Here is a 7,782-nt window from a genome sequence, read left to right on the forward strand (position 1 = left end):
TTTTACACTCACTATTCAGAAATCAGTGGGTGCTTTTGCCTGAAAAGTTAAGGACATGACTACAGGGCCCTGAATGGACCCATTTCAATGTCCATTGCTTATATCCTTACAAACACGTAAGCAGTATGGTAAAAAGACCACATCCCTCGACGCAGAGCCGCAGTACACATTTTGTTTTCCATTCCACACATTGCAGTACCTCCAGGATTGGTGCACTAGTTGCAAGCCCAGGGAAAACAAAGACAAGAAAACAAAAATAGCGCTTCACTGGCAACCTCTGTAAAGTGGCACTAATGTGTTTGGGTGTGAATAAAATCAATCTGGCCAGTTTGCTACCACTCTGTCTTACTTTATTTAGGTATTTTTCATATTTTTAACCTTTTATTCCAGATGCTGCACTTTGGAATTAAAATACGACATTTCCAGCAAAAAATGTTTTTCTTTTTTGGATCCACTTCACAGGGCAGCAAATAAAAGAAAGGAGAGGAAAGAGAGTGAGAACCCCATCTTGAAGTCATGGTTTTCAGTAAGAGAAGAACTGCTAGACAGAAAGGGAGGGAAGAAGGAAAGAGTGGGGGGGGGCAGCTGAAGTGGCAGAGCCGAAGTGGACACTGTATTTTTCTTCTCTGGGCAAGAAGGAAAGGACAGAGTCCTGTTACTTCTCTGCCGCCCATCGTCGAACGCCAGGAACGCCAAGCTTTATTTATAGGTGATTGTGATTTCCTGCTTCCTGGGACACATTTTCAAAATAAAAAAGTAGGGGAACGTAATCCTTGGAATTGAAGAAGTAGGGGCACGCCGTGCCCTGCCGATCCCGCCCACTTCGACCACTGCTGTTATGGTATTCAAAAGGCCCATGGCAAGATTAACCTGTACCTACTGATGCTCCACCCTGTGTTATAAATGCGCACTGCACTTTACTGACAACAAAAAGACCGTACTGATCACGGCGCTCACATTTTAAAGGCCAAGGCTGGTGAATAGTCTTAATCTCTCGTGAAGCAGTGATGTGAGCGCTTTGCATGAGTGTGCATGCGCCTGGAAAAAGCACTGTGCACGCGAGCGCGCATGTTACAGGGAACAGTGATTATGACTGTATTATATATCCTCAAAATGCACTGTTTGTTGACCCCCCCTTTCTAAAGCAAGGGGACATCTCCTGTAAACAGCAAACATATGGAATTAAGGTTATAACAGACAAGACTGTAGAGTTCTCTGGAAGACAGATGTTAAGTCTTTATTACTTCTCAGACAGTATGTTGCTACATGATACTATGCTGTACACTGTAAAAGCTTTAAAAAATGCCAATAAACAGAAGTCTAAAAAAACAAAATAAACTAGGCCTGGATACAATTTAAATTAATGCAGGCAACATTTCCTAAATTCACAAATTTTGTACTATATACATTTTCTCAAAATGTTGTAGTCTGCAATCTTGAATAACTTTTTTTATGCAAGATTCTAATAGGAGACGGGGTCACACAAAAAATGTGTTGCGGAGTGACATTTGCTGCTCATACCAGTCTCCGGCTGGTTGCTAGCACAACAATTTTAATGAGGTTACCATTGGTCTACAGTAAATCATATGAGATACAAGCAAAACAACATTCTTTTATGAAAAGGTCAGAGGTGTTGTTTCATAAGTTCTACTCCTACATTGCCCAAGGGTGGGGGTAGTGTATGTCGCCCACCCTCACCTTGCTCAAGGATGAAGGTGTTAAAATTTGGCCTCTCCTCCATTGCTTAAACTAAGGCTTCACTCTCCTGTGAACAGCAGCATTCTGCATGAGTGAGGTATCTAATTTAAGTACAGTAGTGCAACTGGATCTGGAAACTGAAAAGCAATGAGTTCGCCCTTAGAGGTCGCTGGGCTTGGTCGGCGCTGGAAGAGGGACCCCCATGACACCTGTTTGTGGTGTTTGTAGGTCCGACCATGACACAAAGTGCTGTTCCTCAAAACTCAGTATGAATCCCAAGGTCATTTAAGAGCGGGGGGTCAAACTGTTCCTTGCCTGAGAGAAAGACGACTCGCAGAGGTGTTAACGCTACCATCATTCTCGTTCTCTGTCATTGTCATCCAGCAGGAAGAAGCGAAAGCACGAGAAAATGGAGAAAAGGTGGGATAGCAGTATCAAGGTCATCACGTTGTTCTCCATCTCCAACAGGACCCTCGTCCTTGGAGTCAAAGCTCATCCTTATTCCCACAGAGGATACTCTATACTGCTCCCCCCAGTGGGACTGGTGCTTGAATGACCTCCAGTGGCATCATCTCCTCAGCCACTGGAGCTCACCCTGGCTCTTCCTGAGCTCCTGATGCCGGGATCGGACCCCACAACATTTCTCAACGATATGTACACAATCTTAATAAAGGAGGCAATGCTATCTGGTGCACCACTGAGCCCAGTTAACGGAACCGTTTTCAGCTCTTCATGCCATTTTAGGCTGTTCCTTCAGAGCTGAAGCAGGTGCTATACTGCTTTGGCCTTGCACTTTTCTTCATGGCGTCTCAAACGACTCCGTGATTGGTGCTGTTCCATCTCTACCACTGACTCCATCACCACCGCCATCTCCTCTGGCCCTGGATACGGCTCCATTGGTAATGCAGCTTGATGACAAGCCCTGAGGTCACTCTCGCCGAGAGGCCCAGACATTGCTGGAAGACCTGCCGTGGATCCAGTGGTGTTCTGTCCTGAAGGCGACCCATGTCAAGATCCCCTGGAGTTCAAGGGCATGAAATCTGCTAGTGGATTGGACATGGACATGTCATCTAAGCTTGCTAAGGAGCTATCCTACTGGGCCACTCACATCCAGAAGTTGTTATCCTATATTAAGTGATGCTAAAGGATGCTAACGTTTTACAAATGAGGCAAGACTAATGCCATCACTTGGCTCAAATATATGACATATTACTTTAAGTGCATATTGAGCAATGAACAGGGGAAAACAGCATTAATTTGCACTTGCAGGATTTCTTTGTCGATGGTGCAGGGAAGGTTCATCAAGTCTTTCAGACTCACTTGAAGTCTGGTGGCAGTTAACCCCTTCGCGGCACGGGTAATTCCCCCATGCCGGGGGGGGGGGGGCACGCGCTGCACCGCAGTGCTCGTGATGAGCCCAGCTCGCCATGAGGCACAGTGGAGCTGTGCTCATGACGAGCTGTGCTCGTCACGACCCCGCCCACTGATTGATTCTCCCACACAGGCGGGCTCGTCATGAGCATGCAAGCGGTTAAGAGCTTGCACATGAGCAATTATGAATGTTTACATTGGAAAGACATCAAAACATTTCCCTCTAGCCAGGGATGGCATCAGGGAGGAGAGCTCGTGCCTAAATGTTGCAATTTTTTTTAACTAATGAGGAGATCCATTATATGACTTTGTTCCAACATGATGCTCCTCGCTTAGCTGGTGACCTGATGCCTATTTTATTATTTTCAGACAATGCAGTCCTTGTACAGAAATGTGCCTACCGATCATTTAGTAAGAGTCAGTGGTACTTTCTTGTTGTGAGTTGTGCTAGGACAAAGATGATGACCTTAGATGAAAGGAAGGCAGTGAGCTGTCAGGCATGGTTAATGGTGCCATACTGGAAGAAGTATCTGCTTTTGACTGTCTGGGTATCAGGTTGAATAACATGAGCTTTGGTAAAGACCAGCCTGGTTTATCTCAAATGAGTATTAGCATTTGAAAGATGCTGGGGCCGCAGAGCAATTGGCCTCACATAAGACTGTTATAAGGACTCAGTAGTCTAAACAACATTACATTGAGTGGATGCATGGAGACTAGTAAAGTCTAAGTTGTTGGCTAATAGGAAGGGGCTGATTTTGAAACAAACACTATCTTAACCGCTGTAATATTTTGGTACCCTTCTTTCTTGGATCTGAGGATCTATGGTATTGGTTGTGAGCTAGCAATCAAGACGCTACTCTTCAGGGCAAAAACCAGATCTAATCATATGATCTCTATTTACAGAGGAGCATTGGAGGAAGTGATAGGACTCCTAGGCGCAGGCAGCTTAGATTGGTAAAGATTTAAAAAAGTCTTTCTACAAATTCTGACTTCAGGATTATTTATAAACACAAGTTATTGCTCGTGTCGAATGAAAAGGTTATTTAAGGAGAAATATTTAAGCTTGATTGAAACTGGATGGAAGCGGGAAAGAGTGGATACTGAGCTAACCTGCCTTTATCTAGGAGTGCAAACATATGGGGAGTGAACAACAGCATACTTTTATTTGGGCAGTGATTTACATGAATCTGTTCATGACTTTTTAACTAGGATTCCTACTAATGACAGAAAGAACATAAGAGGGGACAGGGGACGGAGTTATACCTCTGATGCATTCCCCTGTGGTAAGGAGCAAAGGAAAGCATCGCAGATTCTTTTAGTTCTATGCCCATAGTACTTATAATTCAGGTAATAATGGCATTAAAAGATCTTAAATAATGCTACATTTATAACCCAGAAGCCTTGGATACGAAGGTGTTGTAGATGAGTCTCAGGACACTTCTAGTTAGTTACATGTAGGTTTATTGTAAGACACAGCTGAGCGCACACCTCGCCAGCTGACCAGACCATCAACTGACAAGAGTGGAACACTCCGGTACAAGTTACAACACACAAAGGTATTCTGTGGGGCTAAGGAGGTAAGAACATAAAGGAAGGGCTAACAACCACTGTCAGCCATGTCACATGAAGAACTAAATTACAACACATCTTCCTCCTTTACAGAAAAATGAAATAATTAAACAAATCACAAAAAATGAAGCTTAATGTATGGGAGACAACAACAATAGTAATTAAGAAAGATAAGAGGTCTACAACGTCTTGAACTAGTTTTAGTTCGAGAAGGCAAACAAGCGTTTAGGGGCAAAGACTGTTAAGAGTGAAATGTGAGGTGAGACACATCTCCCAAAACAACTAATAGGTATCACCACCACCTACTACCCTTAGACTGACAAAAACAGGAAAAGACAGTCCACTTTCTCCAATCTGTCCTTGACCAGCAAAAAACAGGAAGAGAAAATTCACTTCTTTCAATCAGTTTATGTCCACCATCACTTTCCGCTCCAAGTTGAAGATGATTCTTTGTTCAAAGGGTGGACACTTAGTCCTGGTTGCAATACTGGTACTGGGACCTTTGTCCCCTCTCGGTTCTGGGACCTTTGTCCCTGTTGCCGGTTCTTTGACCTTTGTCCTCTCTGGTACTGGTTCTGTGACCCTGGTACTGGTTCTGTGATCTTTGTCCATTGCTAGTTCTGGGACCTTTTGTCCCCTCTGGTACTGGTCCTGTAACCTTTGTCCATTGCCAGTTCTGGGACCTTTGTCCCCTCTGGTACTGGTTCTGTGAACTTTGTCCATTGCCGGTTCTGGGACCCTTGTCCCCTCTGGTACTGGTTCTGTGAACATTGTCCATTGCCGGTTCTGGGACCTTTGTCCCCTCTGATACTGGTTCTGGGACATTTGTCCAATGCCGGTTCTGGTTCTGGGCTAACTCCCTCAGTCTGGAGTTTGAGATCCAGTTTTATATTATCTGTCCTGGTTCAAATTAGGTTGGCATTTTACTTGCAATAGTTTTCTCGAGGTCAAAATACTAAATGCTACTTTCCAATCTTCCCATTTGCATCTCTTCCCAAGAGATTCAAAGTCTTTTTATACTTTTGAATGGTGGCATTCCTTCTTATGACTTTAAGTCTGAAATATGTTTTTGTTTCATCTGCCTCACTTGCTTACAAGCTGCTCTCTATCAAAAATGCTGAAATAATGATCAAACACTCTCCTGCCCAGAAGATGTTGATAGCTGCCTAACAGGTTTTCCTGATTTTTTCTCCCCTAGTTTCACCTTTTTTCTTTTTAAAATGAATTGGAACATGTCTTCGTTTGAATCCCGGTTTCTGGCAGTGAAGGGAAAATTATTGCGAATGAAAGTCTTTCTATGTTTCAAGCCACTGAGATGCACGACTTTGAACTGCTTCCACACAGTTCACAATTATCCTGAAAGTCTGCCAACATTCCTCGATAGTACACAAAGCTTGCGCGCGCTCTTACCTTCATCCAGCAGCCTGCCTTTCATTTCATTTGAATTCTTATGCAATGCTTCTCTCAATCACGCTGCCATAATGCGATGCTGTTGATTGGCAACGTTTGCTGATGTGGAGAACGCGCATGGAGAAGGAAGCGCATGACACTGTTGCCTGGCAATGCTTTGGACATACCGAGATCACGCACTCCAAAGGAAGCGCGAGCACTCGGTAACTGACAAGGGTGATGTCAGGAGTGCTTCGCATGTAATACCCTGTATTCTCGTTTGTATTATCAGTTAACACTGAGGCCCGATCTTTGCCCCCGAACAACACCATACAGCTGACTCACAGTTTAGAAGAGTGACAACAGGTATTGTGGCATCTAGTTTCTTTTGCCCACATTTGTGACAGAAGTTTTTTAGACATGTAGGGGGAAACGCACACACTCGAAACTGACTCACTGTTTGGAAATGTGACGTCAGGAGAGCCTCCAAAGGGTTTTCCTTCTCATCACGTTAAGTGCTTAAACTGTCAAACACTATTAAACAACGCCGGGGCTTGAACCTTGCCCCCATCACTCTTTTCAGATGCAAATCTTCAAGGTGCTTGACGTTCACACTCGGTCGCTATCTCTTGTCGTTCACACCAGGGCCCGATCTTTGCCCCCAATCAACTCCTTTAATAATGTCAATGTCACTTCAAACAGGATTATTTAGCATTGGGGTTAACTTTGCTCTCACTTGGCACTTCCAAAGTGTAAATACACCATCTTGTGGACAACAGTTTATATGACGCATGCAGGGAGGAACACAAGCTGACCAGCAATTAACTCACTGTTGTGGCGAGTGACTTGTGAAGTGTTTGCTTCTTTTTTCTTTTCTTAGTTTCTTTTCCTTTAGTTTTCGCTGGTTTCTCAGGGTATTTTCCTCTTGTGGCCACGTTGGTGGCAGTAGACGGGTGGAATGCCGAGGGTTTTTGGTAATCTTTTGTTTTCTTGGTTTAGTTTCTTTTGAGTTTTCCCTTGTTTGTCCGGTTTCTTTTTGCTTTTGACCACGTTACTGGCAGCAAATGGGTGGACCGTCATGGGTTCTTAGTGCGAAGTGCTGCTTAGAGCTGTAATGGTTTCTTTTCTGGTCTGGTCAGCTAAATCGTTGCCAAATTGTTGTAGATGAATCTCAGGACACTTCTAGTTAGTTACATGTAGGTTTATTGTAAGACACAGCTGAGCGCACACCTCGCCAGCTGACCAGACCATCAACTGACAAGAGTGGAACACTCCGGTACAAGTTAGAACACACATAGGTATTCTGTGAGGCTAAGGAGGTAAGAACATAAAGGAAGGGCTAACGACCACTGTCAGCCATGAACTAAATTACAACAGAAGGCCTCGCTATTTGTTTAATATTTATTGCACGCATAGATAATGATACCCAATATTACTGAAGAACACTGGCATCTTCTGTGACTGAAAGCAAATCACACCACTGCACTAACACCGAATTGGCTCATTCCCCACAGAAAAAAACTCACAAAATAAAGACACAAATATCTTGATAGTGTTGAACCTTATCAATGGTGTCTCAGGATTACTGAGCAAAGTGGTGTCTGTCTAATTTAGGTCAGAACTGTATTGTATACAAATATACACGCTAAATAATACTGGTTGCCTTCATTTGATGCAAACTTTTTTTTAAATCATATAACTCTTTGTGCCTGCCCATTAAATAAGTTCAAATAGAGAAATACAATTTTTACATGT

Source organism: Triturus cristatus, chromosome 8 (genome assembly GCF_964204655.1).
Source record: "Triturus cristatus chromosome 8, aTriCri1.1, whole genome shotgun sequence".
NCBI classification, from domain to species: Eukaryota; Metazoa; Chordata; class Amphibia; order Caudata; family Salamandridae; genus Triturus; species Triturus cristatus.